Below are 21,868 nucleotides of genomic sequence, written 5' to 3'. Positions count from 1 at the left end.
CAGGAACACATCCAACGTCTCTTTGACTCAATGCCGAGACGTGTGGCAGCGGTGATCTCCAACGATGGCGGCTACTCTGGCTACTGATTCTGGCAGGAGCCACATGTCACAGACGTCTGTAAACGTAATCATTTGATACTTGGTCAACATGTTATCTACAAAATAAATCTTGTTGTGCTACCTCTTGTCTTTCTTGGTGTTGCATTTACGGTGGCCGGCAGTGTATATTAAAAGGTTGATTTGTTACTTTCCACGACTAGCAACTATACGAAGAGCAAAAGTAATTGAACTTAATTACTTCAGATGCTCAGTAAATATGCTGCTTCTTGTTCAAGTGTTCATCAGTATCTACGCGGAAAATTATGGAACATTCTATGCTACTCACCGACTCCCGCTCATGTCTTACATAGATTGTTGGTCTGACTGTATTTGCTGTACAGAACAGAAAGTAGTGTGTTTTCCTGAACTTCACACGTGACTTATAAATGACTTAACAGATACTCACAGTGTGTTTACTTCACGTTGCAGCCAGAACTCACCTGAAACAAGATAATAAAGTAGTTTAGCCCAGTGTAAAAACGGATACTCTGTTTAGTGTAATCATGCATCTATCCATTAATTTGCTTGTTGTTAATAATAACTGTGTCTACACGAGGGAAAAAGGGCCGCTAGAAAACTAAAACAGTAAAACACAGGAAAAGAGGTCATAGACGAATACATACTCTGCAAGGGCACACTATTTAACACATTAAAGGAACTTTACAAAAAAGTCTACAAACACAAATATAAAATGCAAACAAAATTCAAATCTGGCGCCAAACTCACTGGTGAACAAATGAACACCTACTGCGCTGGGGCACACAACAACCAAATTACAGTGCGTTTTGCGGAAGTGTAAAGTGCTTTTACGACCATATTTTGTAATAATATGTGAAATCTTACGTGTGCTTCACAACACCTAGTCAAGGTGTTGAGAAAAAAGGGTTTGCCACACAAAAAAGGTACGTGAAAACAAATATATGCGAGAAATATAGCGACAAACTAAATTGCTTTTAGAGCATAAAACGATTGGTTAACTCACAACAAAATTTCTCATCAACATCGTTTGGTTCCAGATGACAAGCTACCTGTAATAAATAATACACAAGTGGTCACGAAAAACCATTCAAACCAAGTGTAAAGGTACTAAATAAAAGAAATTGAACTAACTATTCCCGTAACTTTGTAATCATCTAGTAAAAATGTTCACATTACAGATTAAATAAAACGTAAACCAATTGATAATGGCACAGAGGTGCTCAAACATGTTTAGGAACTTGGAAAAAGCGATGTTTTGCATAACTGGAGGACCTGACACCCAACAATTTTAACTGCAAACGCGGTAAACACAAGGAGATGCAAATCCAAATGATGAGTATTAAGCGCACTTAACAGTTTATAATTCAACGTATGACGGAATGTTGTTGTTGTTGTTGTTGTTGTGGTCTTCAGTCCTGAGACTGGTTTGATGCAGCTCTCCAAGCTACTCTATCCTGTGCAAGCTTCTTCATCTCCCAGTACCTACTGCAACCTACATCCTTCTGAATCTGCTTAGTGTATTCATCTCTTGTCTCCCCCTACGATTTTTACCCTCCACGATGCCCTCCAATACTAAATTGGTGATCCCTTGATGCCTCAGAACATGTCCTACCAACCGATCCCTTCTTCTGGTCAAGTTGTGCCACAAACTTCTCTTCTCCCCAATCCTATTCAATACTTCCTCATTAGTTATGTGATCTACCCATCTAATCTTCAGCATTCTTCTGTAGCACCACATTTCGAAAGCTTCTATTCTCTTCTTGTCCAAACTATTTACCGTCCATGTTACACTTCCATACATGGCTACACTCCATACAAATACTTTCAGAAATGACTTCCTGACACTTAAATCTATACTCGATGTTAACAAATTTCTCTTCTTCAGAAACGCCTTCCTTGCCATTGCCAGTCTACATTTTATATCCTCTCTACTTCGACCATCATCAGTTATTTTGCTCCCCAAATAGCAAAACTCATTTACTACTTTAAGTGTCTCATTTCCTAATCTAATACCCTCAACATCACTCGACTTAATTCGGCTACATTCCATTATCCTCGTTTTGCTTTTGTTGATGTTCATCTTATATCCTCCCTTCAAGACACCATCCATTCCGTTCAACTGCTCTTCCAAGTCCTTTGCTGTCTCTGACAGAATTACAATGTCATCGGCGAACCTCAAAGTTTTTATTTCTTCTCCGTGGATTTTAATACCTACTCCGAATTTTTCTTTTGTTTCCTTTACTGCTTGCTCAATATACAGATGACGGAATATGATGCCTAAATAACACCAAGATCGCGTAACGATTGTTTTTACAGACATTTAGTTATTTGGTAAATAAACAGTGTGTTTCAGAAGTAGAATGTACGGGCCAAAAGTGGCTATAAAGCTCCAATAAACCTGACTCTACTCGACTTCTGATGCACCTTCTTTTGCCTGTTCTGCAACCGCGCGACCGCTACGGTCGCAGGTTCGAATCCTACCTCGGGCATCGATGTGTGTGGTGTCCTTAGGTTAGTTAGGTTTAAGTAGTTCTAAGTTCTAGGGGACTGATGACCTCAGATGTTAAGTCCCATAGTGCTCAGAGCCATTTGAACAATTTTTTGCCTGTCCTCCTATTCGTTGTACACAACTCTGACGACGCGGTACAAACAACTGATGAAGCTGCCAGTTTAGAGGGCCTGGGAATTCCGTAACGGTCCATGAGGGCGGAGGACAACAAGAAGAGAGATCGCTTGTAGGAAACTCATTTCTGTGAACACAACCTCATAGAAAAAAGGAGCATAAAAAAAGAAAGAAAGAAAGAGAGAGAGAAAGAAAGTATTGTACGACGCCTCAAACCAATGCTAAATCTCTGTTACAAGAAATCTCACCTTTTTAAATATAACAAATCACAGTAAGAACGGCTCGTTTTCATGAATCGTCTGCGGGCCATTGCCTTAAACCGGCTTCCTCTTATAAGAAACGATTTCTAAAGCGAAACTTAAGTAAATAGCAAAGTCCTTACAGCACCAAGATGACGTTTCCCGTCATTTTATTACTACATATCGTACCAATAAGGAACCGATCTCGAGATATTCAAAGCGCTGGCCATTAAAATTGCTACACCAACAAGAAATGCAGATGATAAATGGGTATTCACTGGACAAATATACTATACTAGAACTGACATGTGATTACATTTTCACGCAATTTCGGTAATAGCGGCCATTGATACGCCTGGGCATTCAGTCAAACAGAGGTGGGATGGCGAGTACAGGTACAGCTGCCCATGCAGCTTCAACACGATACCACAGTTCATCGAGAGTAGTGACTGGTGTATTGTGACGAGACAGTTGCTCGGCCACCATTGACCAGACGTTTTCAGTTGGTGAGAGATCTGGAGAATGTGCTGGCCAGGGCAGCAGTCCAACATTTTCTGTATCCAGAAGGGCCTGTACAGGACCTGCAACATGCGGTCGTCCAGTATCCTGCTGAAATGTACGGTTTCGCAGAGATCGAATGAAGGGTAGAGCCTAGGGTCGTAACACATCTGAAATGTAACGTCCACTGTTCAAAGTGCCGTCAATGCGAACAAGAGGTGACCAAGACGTGTAACCAATGGCAGCCCATACCATCGCGCCGGGTGATACGCCAGTACGGCGATAACGAACACACGCTTCCAATGTGCGTTCACCGCGATGTCGCCAAACACGGATGCGACCATCGCGATGCTGTAAACAGAAATTGGATTCATCCGAAAAAATTATGTTTTGCCATTCGTGCACCCAGGTTCGTCGTCGAGTACACCATCGCAGGCGCAACTGTCTGCGATGTAGCGTGAAGGGTAAACGCAGCAGTGGTCTCCGAGCTGATAGTCCGTGCTGCTGCAAACGCCTTCGAACTGTTCGTGCAGATGGTTGTTGTCTTGCAAACGTCCCCATCTGTTGACTCTTGGATTGACATGTGGTTGCACGATCCGTTACAGCCGTGCGGATAAGATGCCTGTCATCTCGACTGCTAGCGATACGAGGCCGTTGGGATCCAGCACGGCGTTCCGTATTATCCTCCTGAACCCACCGATTCCATATTCTGCTAACAGTCATTCGATCTCGACCAACGCGAGCAGCAATGTCGCGATACGATAAACCGCAATCGCGATAGGCTACAATCCGACCTTTATCAAAGCCGGAAACGTGATGGTACGCATTTCTCCTCCTTACACGAGGCATCACAACAACGTTTCACCAGGCAACGCCGGTCAACTGCTGTCTGTGTATGAGAAATCGGTTGGAAACTTTCCCCATGTCAGCACGTTGTAGGTGTCGCCACCGGCGCCAACCTTGTGTGTGCTCTGAAAAGCTTATCATTTGCGTATCACAGCATCTTCTTCCTGTCGGTTAAATTTCGCGTCTGTAGCATGTCATCTTCGTGGTGTAGCAATTTTAATGGGCAGTAGTGTATATTCGTACGGTGTAAGATACACTGAAGCGCCGAAGAAACTGGTATAGACATGCGTACTCAAATACAGAGATACGTAAACAGGCAGAAGACGGCGCGGCGTCCGGCAACGCCTATATAAGAAAAGTGTTGTTAGATCGCTTACTGCTGCTAAAAAGGCAGGTTATCAAGATTTAAGTGTGTTTGAACGTGGTGTTATAGTCGGCGTGCGACGGCCAACGACGACAGAAGAAAATCGTTCAACTTGACAGTAGCGCCACCCTTCCGCAAATTGCTGCAGATTTCAATGGCGGCCCATCAACAAGCGTCAGTGCGCAAGCAATCGACGAAACATCATCGATATGGGCTTTCGGAGCAGAAGAGCCACTCGTGTACTTGACGACTGCACGACACAAAGCTTTACGCCTCGTCTGGGCCCGTCAACACCGACATTGGATTGTTGATGACTGGATACATGTTGCATGGTCGGACAAGTCTCGTTTCAAATTGTATCTAGATGAAGGACGCGTACGAGTATGAAGACAAGCTCATGAATCCATGGACCCTGCGTGTCACCAGGGGACTGTTCAAGTGCCGGCCGCTGGTGGCCGAGCGGTTCTAGGCGCTTCAGTTTGCAACCGCGCTACCGCTACGGTCGCAGGTTCGAATCCTGCCTTGGGCATGGATGTGTGTGATGTCCTTAGGTTAGTTAGGTTTAAGTAGTTCTAAGTTGTAGGGAAAACACTGATAAGGAGAAGGGACAGGATGATAGGACATCTGCTAAGACATGAGGGAATGACTTCCATGGTACTAGAGGGAGCTGTAGAGGGCAAAAACTGTAGAGGAAGACAGAGATTGGAATACGTCAAGCAAATAGTTGAGGACGTAGGTTGCAAGTGCTGCTCTGAGATGAAGAGGTTAGCACAGGAAAGGAATTCGTGGCGGGCCGCATCAAACCAGTCAGTAGACTGATGGAGAAGAAAAAAAAAAAAAAAATTCTAGGGGACTGATGTGCTCAGAGCCATTTGAACCATTTGACTGTTCAAGCTGGAGGAGGCTCTGTAATGGTGTGGGGCGTGTGCAGTTGGAGTGATGTGGGACCGCTGATACGACTCTGACAGGTGACACGTACGTAATAGAGTTGGGCAACACGATTCTTGTTCTCGATTCGATTCCTACGATTCAATCTCACATTGCGAATCGATTCCTACGATTCGTTCACGATTCTTTGACGATTCATTCTAGTCTGCGATGGCACGATTCTTACAGAATGCTAAAAGTTCTACATCTTACTCACAGATGGCAGGACATGTCTAAAATTGTCAATGGGGTTAGAATCGAACTGTCATGATAAGATATGTCAGAAATAGTTTATTTGTGAGTAAACATGCATATGACGTCACAAGTGTGAGTCTCGATTTGTGTGGAAGGTGGTGCAAAATTACCTGGTATGCCAGTTTGGTTGTGTGGCTTGAACGTACCTAACTACAGACGTCTGTTTTATAGTAACAAAATCTAGCAGTGAGGCAGACGTGGTTTGGCTCATATCATCCTATGTTTTTCTGTGCTAAGATGTCTTTCCAAGTCCACATCACCCTTGTAATTCATAACGCAGCTGACAGCAATCCCACACAGCAAATTTAGCTTAACTTTCATTTCTTCTAAATACAAAGCATAGGTATTATGCTTTTAATTTGTCTGAGAACTTGCCGCTGTCACTACTATTTGCGTGAGAAGGCGACATACTTCTAAACAATAGGATTCAATCGTATACAGCGACATTACTTCACTAAAATTTAATATGAATCTGAACACGATAACTTTCGAAAACTCGAACTTGAAATTATTAATTAAAAAGCTTTTGTTTCAAGACGGTATTACACGGCGATCCGCTAAGAAAGGTAATGGTTAGAGAGCCTACATTCTCTCTATATAGGCTCTGTAATATTGGTGTAGTTCGACAGCCATTTAGTGGCGGCACTGGTGGAACTAGCAGAATTAGCAAATTAGCAGTGAAGTAATGTCGCTGTATGCGATTGTATCCTACACTTTAGATGTATGTCGTCTTCTCACATAAATAGTAGTGGCAGAAGCAAGTTCTCAGACAAATTAAAAGCAAAATACCTATGCTTTGTATTTCGACGAAATAAAAGTTAAGCTACATTTGCAGTGTGTGAGTGAGGGCTGACAGTTGCTTTATTGTGAAATATAAGAAGCTGTGGAATTGGAAAGAGCACAGAAAAACGTAGGACGATACGAATCCGCGCATGTGCACTACATAGCTTGGTTTTCACGAGTAATAGTACGGCCCACAAACTTCGTTTGTTCCTTCCGAGCTCCTTTGTTCACACGCATCCTCCACCTGACTGCCATCTGGCGGTCGTAACCATTCGGCACGACTCGGGATGATTCGGAAGGTTCCTTCGAAGCATAGCGTACTAAGAATCGATGAATCGTTGGAACTTGGAATCGTCACGACTCGGAAACACGCAATCGTTCTTACGATTCTTTTGATCGACGATTCGTCCGTATCACGATTCGATTCTTACGATTCTTTATTTAGAGTCGTTCAAATGAACGACTCATTCACGAATCGCCACAACTCTAGTACGTAAGCATCCTGTCTGATCCCCTGTATTCATTCATGTCGATTGTGCATTCCGACGGACTTGGGCAATTCCAGCAGGACAATGCGACACCCCACATGTCCAGAATTGCTACAGAGTGGCTTCAGGAACACTCTTCTGAATTTAAACACTTTCGCTGGCCACTGAACTCCACAGACGAACATTACTGAGCATATCTGGAATGCGTTGCAATGTAGTCAGAAGAGATCTCTACCTCCTCGTATTCCTGCGGATTTATGGTCATCCCTGCAGGATTCGTGGTGTCAGTTCCCTCCAGCACTGCTTCAGACATTGGTCGAGTCCATGCCACGTCGTGTTGCGGCACTTCTGCGTCCTCGCGAGGGCCTTACACGATATTAGCCAGGTGTACCAGTTTCTTTGGCTCCTCAGTGTATAAGATAAAGCCCACAGATTATGGGCCTCTACTGAACATGACGAATACAGTACGGCGTCTTGCTTTGCGCTTGTGACGTAGAGAGCGTTCTTGCTTTCTAATGTTTCAACTTAACGCAGTTTCGCAGAACTTATTTTGTGTTTCCCGCGAGGAAATGGCTGCTCACAAGGGAACATCCCCATCGCACCCCCAAAAATGGTTCAAATGGCTCTGAGCACTATGGGACTTAACATCTATGGTCATCAGTCCCCTAGAACTTACAACTACTTAAACCTAACTAACCTAAGGCCAGCACACAACACCCAGCCATCACGAGGCAGAGAAAATCCCTGTCCCCGCCGGGAATCGAACCCGGGAACCCGGGCGTGGGAAGCGAGAACGCTACCGCACGACCACGAGATGCGGGCTACCATCGCACCCCCCTCAGATTTAGTTATAAGTGGATAGGCCTTGAAAAACTGAACACAGATCAATTGAGAAAACAGGAAGAAGTTGTGTGGAACTGTGAAAAAATAAGCAAAATATACAAACTGAGTAGTTCATGGGAAGATAGGCAACATCAAGGACACAAGGACCGAAAAAGCGCCGTGGTCTCGTGGTAACGTGAGCAGCTGCGGAACGAAAGGTCCTTGGTTCAAATCTTCCATCGACAGAAAATTTTTTATTTTCAGTTTATGTGACAAACTCTTATGTTTTCATCACTTTTTTGGGAGTGATTATCACATCCACAAGAAAACCTAAATCGGCCAAGGTAGAAGAATCTTTTTACCCATTTGCCAAGTGTAAAAGTTAGGTGGGTCGACAACATATTCTTGTCATGTGACGCACATGCCGTCACCAGTGTCGTATAGAATATATCAGACGTGTTTTCCTGTGGAGGAATCGGTTGACCTATGACCTTGCGATCAAATGTTTTCGGTTCCCATTGGAGAGGCACGTCCTTTCGTCTACTAATCGCACGGTTTTGCGGTGCGGTCGCAAAACACAGACACTAAACTTATTTCAGTGAACAGAGACGTCAATGAACGAACGGACAGATCATAACTATGCAAAAATAAAGAAGGTAAAATATTCACTGGTGGGAAGACTTGAACCAATGACCTCTCCTTCTGCAGCTGCTCACGCTAACCACGGGACCACGTCGCTCTTAACATCACGTTCTCCTTGATGTTGCCTATATGGCCCATGGACTACTAAGTTTGTATATTTTGCTTCTTTTTTCACAGTTCCACACAACTTCTTCCTGTTTTCTCAATTGATCTGTGTTCAGTTTATCAAGGCCTATCCACTGTGCCAAGTTGTAACTAAATCTGAGGGGGGTGCAATGGGGAGGTTCCCTTGTTAGTGTGAAATAGCAGGACGTGACGTCACGAAACCCGTAGACAACGACTTCAACGCTAGCTAACTGCCGGCCGGTGTGGCCGAGCGATTCTAGGCGCTTCAGTCTGGAACCGCGCGACCGCTACGGTCGCAGGTTCGCATCCTGCCTCGGGCATGGATGTGTGTGATGACCTTAGGTTAGTTAGGTTTAAGTAGTTCTAAGTTCTAGGGGACTGATGACCTCAGATGTTAAGTCCCATAGTGCTCAGAGCCATTTGAACCATTTGCTAGCTAACTATTCTCGTGCGCGGACGGCTGCAGTAGTCGAGGGGGAACAGCGTCTAACGGAGCACAACCTGAAAGTCATCACAGGTGCAAAAACACCCGGGCAGCGAACACCTGCTCGTGACTGGAAAAAAAAGAGTGCAAGTCACTGCTGTTTACAAAAAGATTAGAGGATCGGATGCGCAGAATTACAGACGAAATTCGCCGCGGTAGCGTATCCTGGTGTTATTCAACCTGCGCGCTGAGCAAGCTGCGACGGAAAGCGGGGACGAGTTCGACAAGGGAATTAAAAGTTCAGGGAAAAGAAATAAAAAATTTTGTCGTTTACTGTTGACACTGTAATTGTGTCAGAGTCCGCACAGAACTAAGTTAGTTGAATGTAATGGATAGTATTTTGAGAAGACGTTCGAAGACCAACACCGACAAAAATGAGCAAACGCGATGGAAGATAGTCGAATTGAATCATGGTATAATGAGGAGATGAAATTAGGGGTCGTCTATAAATTACGTGAGTTTTATTTTTTGTAATTTGGACGCCGCCCCCCCCCCCCCCCATCGTGACCTGAGATGGGACTCCCACAGCACCTCACGTGACGTTTACGCCGTAATCCGGAAAAAATAAATTTTTCAAAGTCTGTTTTAAATATTGTTTGAATCACTTTAATAAAAACATGTTTGTTTATAAAGTCTATTAAACAGTTATTTTAACACGTGATTTAAAACACTTTTTTAAACACGCCAACTAAGTAGTAGACAGACAGATGCACATTAAATATCATGAAGCTCTAGTTACTTTGCACATGAAAAATGCATTGCTTTTACCTTCCTTTGAAACGTATGATTACGTAACTTCTCAGCCTCTTGATGTATATGTTCAGTGATGGTTGATGGCTAACAGAATTCTTGTTGATCAACTTGAGCTTAGCTTCCTTCGAAAAACGATTAACTTCTTTCTTGGTCGTGTGCTTCGATTTGTCACCTTGAAACTTCTTCATTAAAAATAACCTACTGCTTCTATAGCTGAATGAAATGGGAAGTCTGAAACAGAATTACTTTTTCTTGTCATGTCAACACTGATCCACAATATTCTAGCGCAACGCAATCAGACTGCTCAAAAAAAAGAATAACCTGATTTCAAATATGTTGTTGTTGTTGTTGTTCTGGTCTTCAGTCCTGTGACTGGTTCGATGCAGCTCTCCATGCTACTCTATCCTGTGCAAGCTTCCTCATCTCCCAGTACCTACTGCAACCTACATCTTTCTGAATCTGCTTAGTGTATTCAGCTCTTGGTCTCCCTCTACGATTTTTTACCCTCCACGCTGCCCTCCAATGCTAAATTTGTGATCCCTTGATGCCTCAGAACATGTCCTACCAACCGGTCCCTTCTTCTTGTCAAGTTGTGCCAAAAAAATCCTCTTCTCCCCAATTCTATTCGATACCTCCTCATTAATTATGTGATCTACCCATCTAATCTTCAGCATTCTTCTGGAGCACCACATTTCGAAAGCTTCTTTTCTCTTCTTGTCCAAACTATTTATCGTCCATGTTTCACTTCCATACATGGCTACACTCCACACAAATACTTTCAGAAACGACTTCCTGAACTTGAATCTATACTCGATGTTAACAAGTTTCTCTTCTTCAGAAACGCTTTCCTTGCCATTGCCGGTCTACGTTTTATATCCTCTCTACTTCGACCATCATCAGTTATTTTGCTCCCCAAATAGCAAAACTCCTTTACTACTTTAAGTGTCTCGTTTCCTAATCTAATTCCCACAGCATCACCTGATTTAATTCGACTACATTCCATTATCCTCGTTTATCTTTTGTTGATGTTCATTTTATATCCTAGTTTCAAGACACTCACCATTCCGTTCAACTGCTCTTCCAAGTCTTTTGGTGTCTCTGACAGAATTTCAATGTCATCGGCGAACCTCAACTTTTTTATTTCTTCTCCATGGATTTTAATACCTAGTCCGAATTTTTCTTTTCCAAAAGAATGGTCCAGACTAAAAAGAAATCCTAACAACAACCTATACATTTCATTAAGCACTTACCTCACAAAAGTCTTCATTACGCGAACTACTGCAATACAGCTAGCGTCAATACTGCCCGCTAAATAAAACATTCTAACTACTGAAGTCACTAACTACTAATAGGCATGTAGTCAGCAAAGGAAAGATTTTGTTTCAAATCAAATAATGTACTTTTTACCTCAATAATGTGACATCCAGTTCAGACACGGATATCAATCGTCATTGACATCTGGTGTAAAGGTATGTAATCATGAGTAATATTCAGTCTCCAAGTCGAACATGTACAGATCGTTAGCCTACGCTAACACTTCAGACCTCTACCCTCCATCAATGCTAACTTCTCACATTTAACGTCCATCACTGCTGGCTGTTCACATCCAACTGCCACACAGTAGAGTTGTGGCGATTCGTGAATGAGTCGTTCATTTGAACAACTAAATAAATAATCGTAAGAATCTTATCGTGATACGGACGAATCGTCGTTCAAAAGAATCGTAAGAACGATTGCGTGTTTCCGAGTCGTGACTATTCCAAGTTCCAACGATTCATCGATTCTTAGTATGCTATGCTTCGAAGGCAACTTCCGAATCATACCGAGTCGTGCCGAATGATTACGACCGCCAGATGGCAGTCAACTGGAGGATGCGTGTGAACAATGGAAGCTCGGAACGAACAAACGAAGTTCGTGTGCCGTAACATTACTCGCGAAAACCAAGCTGACACTTGGCGGTGTCGTCTTCTCACGTAAATAGTAGTGACAGCGGCAAGTTCTCAGACAAATTAAAACCAAAATACCTATGCCTTGTATTTAGAAGAAATGAAAGTTAAGCTAAATTTGCCTTGTGGGAGGGCTGTCAGCTGCGTTATGAATTACAAAGGTGATGTGGAGTTGGAAAGCACAGAAAAACATAGGATGATATGAGGCAAACCACGTCTGCCTCACTGCTAGATTTTGTTACTATAAAACAAACGTCTGTAGTTAGATACGCTCAAGCCACACAACTAAACTGGCATACCACGTAATTTTGCACCACCTTTCGCGCAAATCGACTCCTCTTTCCTGGCATACTGAAATAAAACAATAGATGCAATCAAATCAAACGTGACCTTTCATCAATTAAGGCATTACACGTATAAATCGAGAATCACACTTGTAACGTCATATGCATGTTTACTCATAAATAAACTACTTCTGGCATATCTTATCATGACACAGTTAGATTGTAACCCCATTGACAATTTCAGACATGTCCTGCCATCTATGAGTAAGATGTAGAACTTTTTGCATTCCGTAAGAATCGTGCCATCGCAGACTAGATGAAACGTGAACGAACCGTAGGAATCGATTCGCAATGTGAGATTGAATCGTAGGAATCGAATCGGGAAAAAGAATTGTGTTGGCCAATTCTACCACACAGTACTTCCATCACTTCCATCCATGACTAACTTCCAACTCCCCAACAATGCTGGCGATTAACTTCCAACAATGAGTCCGACCAGCCACAGAGTCTCTTACAAAGAAAGCGCAGTCAGAGGTCCAATGCAAAGCGCTACACAGTGCTGCCAACACAGAAGTGGCCCACTTACAAGCTTGCCGTTTAACATACGCACTGTAAAACTCCTTTCGGAGAACTGCCACACGAGTTGGACGTGCCGTGCCACTGGTGCAACGAAGCTAGTGTCAGTGGTTATGTGAACATTCTCACACACGTAGACCACGTTCCAGACGTCCACGCATCACGGAAGCCCACCAGGATCGTCGTATTGGAAGGGCAGTAGTGGCAGATCGTACAGCTGCCACGACACGAACTGTTGCGGAGCAGTTATTAGCTGTGGGGACTACTGGCACGCACACCTGTAGCCCGCGTTCCACTCACGCCGCAGCATCGCCGTGCACGGCTCGACTTGAGCCGTGGAATGGCGCGACTATGTCTCAGCGATGAAAGCAGATTCTGCCTGCACACGCGCGTACGGTGCAGACCTGATGAACACTGCCTCATAGAGTGTGTTCGTGCCAGATGCGCTGGCCCCATTACAGGTGTTACGGTCTGGATCACAATAAGCTACAGCTCTCATTGACCTTTCGTGTTCCTGGAGGGGACACTAACCATTGGTCAGTACGCGCTGAGACCTGGTAGTCAGGGAGAGGCAGGATAAGGCAACAGTTGTGGATGGGCCAATAATCAGCTACCAATGGCTACAGCAAACACATACACTTTATTTGAGGAAGTAATTTTCAACACTCATTTTAAATGACTTTACCACACTGACGGCTGAAGGCCTTACTAAGAAGGGATTCAAAATTATTTGTCGGCTGAAGACCACAAGTAACTTCAGAATACTCAACAGCTGAAGGCCTGAATTACAGATAAGGTAGGTAATTACATTAAAAATACTAAAACCGTTTTTTAAACAATCTCAAGAAACTGTAACAGGCTATAGTAACGGCTGAAGGCCTTATTAAGAGAGAATTGAAAATTATTTGTCAGCTGAAGGCCACAAGCAATGTTACAAACTATGTACAATTTTGGTAATCATTTTTTGATACATGGTCAATAGAATATTATAGCCGGCCGGAGTGGCCGAGCGGTTAAAGGCGCTTCAGTCTGGAACCGCACGACCGCTACGGTCGCAGGTTCGAATCCTGCCTCGGGCATGGATGTGTGTGATGTCCTTAGGTTAGTTAGGTTTAAGTAGTTCTAAGTTCTAGGGGACTTATGACCACAGCAGTTGAGTCCCATAGCGCTCAGAGCCATTTGAACCATTACAATATTATATTTTATCCAAAGGTCAGTCTTGATCACAACACTTATGTCTCAATAACATAGGTTACCAGTTTCGGTTATCTTTATATAAGCATCTTCAGACCTGTGAATTAATTTTAGAAAATACTAGAGACCAATCTTAAAATAAAATGAAAAGTGTCGAATGACGACAAAATTTTAACAGGATAAAATAAAACTTATTATACCCATGGCTTCCTTGGAGGATGGTAGGCGGAGCTCTCCTCAGCTGCAACGAAGGCAACTGATGGTTGTGAGTGCTGAGCATTAGCTTAAATATGCAGAGACTCTGCCTACTTCCTCTCACACTACTTCACAACTGCCAATCAGCGTCAAAGTATAAAAGTACGAAATACACTAATAGCATAAAATTGAGTCATTTAAAATGTCTGATTAACAGAGAGTTAGTATGTGTAAAACTTGTTTATATTTTAGATAAAAACTATGATGTGGAATAGCTGTGCCCTCTATGGGCACCTTAATACTATTACAGTGTCATTTAAATCAAAGATGTAAAAGTCCTTGGAGTTCTGATATATATTGATTAAACCGAGTCGCCTACATCACAATTGCATCTTTGATGGATGTTGCAAAATCGTCTTACTTTAACTGTAGTTTTCATAGCGACATTCTTTTTAACAGTAGGGTAGCAGCCAAGAGTATGTTTCACATTACGTATGTCTGAATAACTGATGAGATCGCTGACAAAATATTTAGAACTCATCGCTCTAATAGTTTTTATAATAATCTCAATTTATAATTTTTGATATATATTGTATACCGTATTTTTCATACATAGCTTTTGCATGGGTATAACTAATCTTATATTTTAAAACAAAAGAGTAGGTGCATCTTCATTGTAAAATTTCGTCAAAAAGGTCGTAAAAATATTTTTCGCGAAAATCTAATTGTTCATTGAGCAGCATTGACGATTTGGTTTTCAAATGAACATATATCTCGATTTCTTCCAAGATATTCATAAGTAAGCCTTTATTTGCACAATGAAGAACTTGTAGATTCTGCTCCACTGTCCCCTCAGCATGGTTATTAAATGTTATGTGATGGCCGAATACAGATTTTGTTCGTGAGGTACCTGACGTATGTTCTTTGTACCTTACTGCAAAATTTCGACCTGTTTGGCCGATATATATTTTCTCACAGGTCTGAAGATGCTTATATAACCGGTCACCTATGTTATTGAGACGTAAGTGTTGTGATCAAGACTGAACTTTAGTTAAAATATAATGTTACAAACAATCAACAACTTAAGTCCTGCCGGCCGCGGTGGTCGTGCGGTTCTAGGCGCTCAGTCCGGAACCGCGTGACTGCTACGGTCGCAGGTTCGAATCCTGCCTCGGGCATGGATGTGTATGATGTCTTTAGGTTAGTTAGGTTTAAGTAGTTCTAAGTTCTAGGGGACTGATGACCACAGATATTAAGTCCCATAGTGCTCAGAGCCATTTGAACTTAAGTCCTAAGTAAGAAAAAGTTCAATATTATTTGTCGGCTGAAGGCCACAAGCAATTTCAGAAATACTCAACGGCTGATGGCCTGAACTACAGATAATGTAGGCAATTAAACATTAAAAATACTTAAACCTTTTTTAAACAATCTCAATAAACCGTAACAGGATTGAAAATTATTTGTCACCTGGAGGCCACAAGCAATGTTACAAACAATTAACGACTGAAGGCCTGAATCGCAAGTGAGAAAGGCAATTACACTTTAAAACATCAAGGTAAACTTTAAACAATTATGACAACTTGACCAAGTAAGATGGAGTGATCCACAGACAGTGCTCCACGGGTCGAGCTGAGGAAGGGGAATACAGCTATTATTCACCTAACGAGGTCAACTCAAACTAGAGACGGTCTAAACACCGATCGACCCTCTTACCAATCCACCTAACGCCAGATAACCAGTACAGCGATGGAATAATTCAGGTGAGAGCAAAGGGACAAAAAGCACTGCATCTCCAGAGTCCGGTGTTTAAAACACCAAAAGGCAGAAGGACCCACTATAGCCAAGGTAGACCAGGAAAGCAATTTTATCCATACCCCAATCCAGGAAACCGTCAAATTACATGCCATACCAGGCAGAATCAGAAAGACGAGGAAAAGTACACTGCCTCCAGGGCAGGTAACCGGAGTGTTAGCGGCCACTGGGCAGTAACATACCGCCGGTTGCACTTCACCAATAGTTGTTGTTGTTGTTGTTGTCTTCAGTCCTGAGACTGGTTTGATGCAGCTCTCCATGCTACTCTATCCTGTGCAAGTTCCTTCATCTCCCAGTACCTACCGCAACCTACATCCTTCTGAATCTGCTTAGTGTATTCATCTCTTGGTCTCCCTCTACGATTTTTACCCTCCACGCTGCCCTCTAATGCTAAATTTGTGATCCCTTGATGCCTCAAAACATGTCCTACCAACCGGCCCCTTCTTATTGTCAAGTTGTGCCACAAACTCCTCCCCAATTGTATTCAATACCTCCTCATTAGTTATGTGATCTACCCATCTAATTTTCAGCATTCTTCTGTAGCACCACATTTCGAAAGCTTCTATTCTCTTCTTGTCCAAACTATTTATCGGCCACGTTTCACTCCCATACATGGCTGCACTCCATACAAATACTTTCAGAAACGACTTCCTGACACTTAAATCAATACTCGATGGTAACAAATTTCTCTTATTCAGAAACGCTTTTCTTGCCATTGCCAGTCTACATTTTATATCTTCTCTACTTCGACCATCATCAGTTGTTTTGCTCCCCAAATAGAAAAACTCATTTACTACTTTAAGCGTCTCATTTCCTAATCTAATTCCCTCAGCATCACCCGACTTTATTCGACTACATTCCCTTATCCTCGTTTTGCTTTTGTTGATGTTCATCTTATATACTCCTTTCAAGACACTGTCTATTGCGTTCAACTGCTCTTCCAAATCGTTCTTCACCAATAACAACATCAAATTCATACTAATATCAAGCAGTAGAAGGCGGCTAATATCTTCTGCCAACCTGACAGACTCCTCTTGTTGCGGGTGGTCTCACTGACCCTAGGAGCAGCAACACGCAAAACAGCAGCGAGATCTCAAACAGTGGAGGTTCAGTACTGGACACGGTTCACTCAACTTCGAACTTCTTGGGTTCGGTCGTCGGCTACAGCCCCTCGGTCCGACAGTGCCTGCACGCCGCCAGCAGTCCCGGCCTGCCCTCGCGCTGCAGACCTCCTCGCTGCTCCGTCCGAAGCCCAACTGCCTGACACGACGACCCGCAAATACAAGCGGTCGCACCAAAGATATATATACGAAGACAGTAACTCGTTCTCGAAAGAACAGTTACTGTTGATGACCGTGCAGCTTTTCCCTGGAATAAATGATGACTAACTGAAAACCTGAGCTGCCGACATGTGTTGTTGATATACCTCGATGTGGGCAGCTGAAAATGTGTGCCCCGACCCGAACTCGAACCCAGGATCTCCTGGTTACATGCAGACGCTCTATCCATGTGAGCCACCGAGGACACAGATGAATAGCGCGACTGCAGGCACTTATCCCTTGCACGTTTCCCGTGAGACTCACATTCCCAACTGTCCACAATTCTACATATGTATTGTACCTTATAGACATTTGCCCACCCACTAGAGTCCCGGTCGGGGCACACATTTTCAGCTGTCCACATCGAAGTATATCAACAACACCTGACGGCAGCTGAGGTTTTCAGTTAGTCATCATTTGCACCAAAGACAGTACCACAGTACTGCCTGTCGATAACCGCTGCTGCTGCTGCCGCTCGCGGACAAACAATACGGGGTGCGGCTAGAAAAAAACCGGACTGATGCTGGAAAAAACATTTATTTACAATTATTTACAATTTCATGTTATCTCCTTCAATGTACTCTCCTCCTCGGTCTCTACACCGCTCCATACGAATTTTCCACTGTTCATAGCAATGCTGCAGATCATTTTCGGTAAGTCCATACATTACTTCCGTCGCTTTTTCTTTTACCGCTTCAACAGTCTCAAATCTAGTTCCTTTCAAAGCTGACTTGACTTTAGGGAAAAGAAAAGAGTCACAGGGGGCCAAATCAGGTGAGTAGGGTGGATGATCTAAGATGGGAATGTTGTGTTTTGCCAAAAACGTCTTCACTGACGTTCCGTTTTCTCCGTACTCGCCGCTCACGTAGGGTAGCCAGGACGCTAATGTAGTAATGCTGATTCACTGTTTGTCCCTCTGGTACCCAATCAATGTGCACAATCCCTTTGATGTCAAAAAAAAAAAAAAAAAAAAAATCATCATTGCCTTGAATTTCGATTTTGACATTCGTGCTTTTTTTTGTCGTGGAGAACCAGGAGTTTTCCAATGCATCGATTGGCGTTTAGTTTCGGGATCGTAAGTAAAAAACCACGATTCATCGCAAGTAATAACATTTTGTAAGAAGGTGGGATCACTTTCAATGTTTTCCAGGATGTCACAACAAATCATTCTTCGGCGTTCCTTCTGTTCAATTGTGAGACACTTTGGAACCATTTTTGAACACACTTTGTTCATGTTGAAACTTTCATGAAGAATCTGCCTAACACTTTCCTTGTCAACTCCTGTTAACTCAGACACTGCTCTGATTGTTAAACGGCGATCTTGTCGAACAAGTTTATCGATTTTTTCAATGTTTGCATCAGTTTTTGCTGACAATGGTCTGCCAGTGCGAGTGTCATCACTGGTGTCTTCGCGGCCATCTTTAAATCGTTTAAACCACTCAAACACTTGTGTTCGCGATAAACAATCATCGCCGTACACTTGTTGTAACATTACACACGTTTCACTTGCAGATTTTCCTAGTTTGAAACAGAATTTGATGTTAACACGCTGTTCTTTCTGTACACTCAACATTTTCCGACGCACAGACAAAACGTCAACTACTTAAAACAGACGCCACGGGCAGACTGAGTGCAGGAGGCAGATGAAACTCGAGCAGTAGGCGGAGCGAGAGTCACGTGACAGGCCACGCGACTTTCAGCCTTATTGCATTCGTTTTATTGTTTCACCAGTACTAGTCCGGTTTTTTTCCTGCCACACCTCGTACTAGCAAACTCAGTGGTGCCATTAACACCCGAGAAGGAAACGGGACGCCACTACAGCTATTAAAAGACGCCAAGTTACGAACGGCAAGAACGCGAGCCGCACACGGCACACGTGCAGCATGTTGACAGACCCGTTCGCCTGCTGGTCTTGCAACGGGAAACTGATGTGTTGCTCCAACAGGGTAACGCTCGTCCACACACTGCCCGTGAAACTCGGCGTGTTCGGTAAAATGTACAGCAACGTCCCTGGCCAACGCGATCTCTGCACATATCTCCAATCGAGCACGTGTGGTATGCCATGGCACGGGAAGTGACCCGTGCGACACGTCAACTGACAACTCTTAAAGAACTACACGAAGAGGTGGCATGACGTAACCCAGAACAGTGTTCGCCGGCTGTACGATCGACTGGATGCCATAGCGCCTGTAGTACCCGTGGTCTAGGGGTAGCGTCTTTGGTTCATAATCAAAACGTCTTCGGTCCCGGATTCGATCCCCGCCACTGCCTAAATTTTGATAAATAATCAGCATTGGCGGCCGAAGACTTCCGGCATAAGAAGTCAGCCTCATTCTACCAACGGCCTTGTCAAAGAGGGCGGAGGAGCGGATAGAGGTTCAGGGCACTCTCTTGTCCTAGGGGTGGGAAATTGCCCCTAAAGGCGGAAGAATCAGCAATGATCAACGACATGAGGATGCAGAAGGCAATGGAAACCACTGCATTAAAGACACGTAACGTGTATCCAAAGGACATGTGGCCTGTAATTGAAGAAGTGTCATGATGATCTCTCCATTGGCAAAAGATTCCGGAATGGTCCCCCATTCGGATCTCCGGGAGGGGACTGCCAAGGGGGAGGTTACCATGAGAAAAAGATTGAATAATCGACGAAAGGATAATGTTCTACGAGTCGGGGCGTGGAATGTCAGAAGCTTGAACGTGGTAGGGAAACTAGAAAATCTGAAAAGGGAAATGCAAAGGCTCAATCTAGATATAGTAGGGGTCAGTGAAGTGAAGTGGAAGGAAGAAAAGGATTTCTGGTCAGATGAGTATCGGGTAATATCAACAGCAGCAGAAAATGGTATAACAGGTGTAGGATTCGTTATGAATAAGAAGGTAGGGCAGAGAGTGTGTTAGTGTGAACAGTTCAGTGACCGGGTTGTTCTAATCAGAATCGACAGCAGACCAACACCGACAACGGTAGTTCAGGTATACATGCCGACGTCGCAAGCTGAACAGATAGAGAAATTGTATGAGGATATTGAAAGGGTAATGCAGTATGTAAAGGGGGACGAAAATCTTAGTCATGGGCGACTGGAATGCAATTGTAGGGGAAGGAGTAGAAGAAAAGGTTACAGGAGAATATGGGCTTGGGACAAGGAATGAAACAGGAGAACGACTAATTGAGTTCTGTAACAAGTTTCAGCTAGTAATAGCGAATACCCTGTTCAAGAATCACAAGAGGAGGAGGTATACTTGGAAAAGGCCGGGAGATACGGGAAGGTTTCAATTAGATTACATCATGGTCAGACAGAGATTCCAAAATCAGATACTGGACTGTAAGGCGTACCCAGGAGCAGATATAGACTCAGATCACAATATAGTAGTGATGAAGAGTAGGCTGAAGTTCAAGAGATTAGTCAGGAAGGATCAATATGCAAAGAAGGGGGATACGGAAGTACTAAGGAATGACGAGATACGTTTGAAGTTCTCTAACGCTATAGATACAGCAATAAGGAATAGCGCAGTAGGCAGTACAGTTAAAGAGGAATGGACGTCTCTAAAAAGGGCCATCACAGAAGTTGGGAAGGAAAACATAGGTACAAAGAAGGTAGCTGCGAAGAAACCATGGGTAACAGAAGAAATACTTCAGTTGATTGATGAAAGGAGGAAGTACAAACATGTTCCGGGAAAATTAGGAATACAGAAATACAAGTCGCTGAGGAATGGAATAAATAGGAAGTGCAGGGAAGCTAAGAAGAAATGGCTGCAGGAAATATGTGAAGACATCGAAAAAGGTATGATTGTCGGAAGGACAGACTCAGCATACACGAAAGTCAAAACAACCTTTGGTAACATTAAAAGCAACGGTGGTAACATTAAGTGTGCAACGGGAATTCCACTGTTAAATGCAGAGGAGAGAGCAGATAGGTGGAAAGAATACATTGAAAGCCTCTATGAGGGTGAAGATTTGTCTGATGTGATAGAAGAAGAAACAGGAGTCGATTTAGAAGAGATAGGGGATCCAGTATTAGAATCGGAATTTAAAAGAGCTTTGGAGGACTTACGGTCAAATAAGGCAGAAGGGATAGATAACATTCCATCAGAATTTCTAAAATCATTGGGGGAAGTGGCAACAAAACGACTATTCACGTTGGTGTGTAGAATATATGAGTCTGGCGACATACCATCTGACTTTCGGAAAAGCATAATCCACACAATTCCGAAGACGGCAAGAGCTGACAAGTGCGAGAATTATCGCACAATCAGCTTAACAGCTCATGCATCGAAGCTGCTTACAAGAATAATATACAGAAGAATGGAAAATAAAATTGAGAATGCGCTAGGTGACGATCAGTTTGGCTTTAGGAAAAGTAAAGGGACGAGAGAGGCAATTCTGACGTTACGGCTAATAATGGAAGGAAGGCTAAAGAAAAATCAAGACACTTTCATAGGATTTGTCGATCTGGAAAAAGCGTTCGACAATATAAAATGGTGCAAGCTGTTCGAGATTCTGAAAAAAGTAGGGGTAAGCTATAGGGAGAGAGGGGTCATATAGAATATGTACAACAACCAAGAGGTAATAATAAGAGTGGACGATCAAGAACGAAGTGCTCGTATTAAGAAGGGTGTAAG

Source organism: Schistocerca nitens, chromosome 11 (genome assembly GCF_023898315.1).
Source record: "Schistocerca nitens isolate TAMUIC-IGC-003100 chromosome 11, iqSchNite1.1, whole genome shotgun sequence".
Lineage (NCBI taxonomy): Eukaryota > Metazoa > Arthropoda > Insecta > Orthoptera > Acrididae > Schistocerca > Schistocerca nitens.
Note: the sequence above shows the minus strand (reverse complement) of the source record.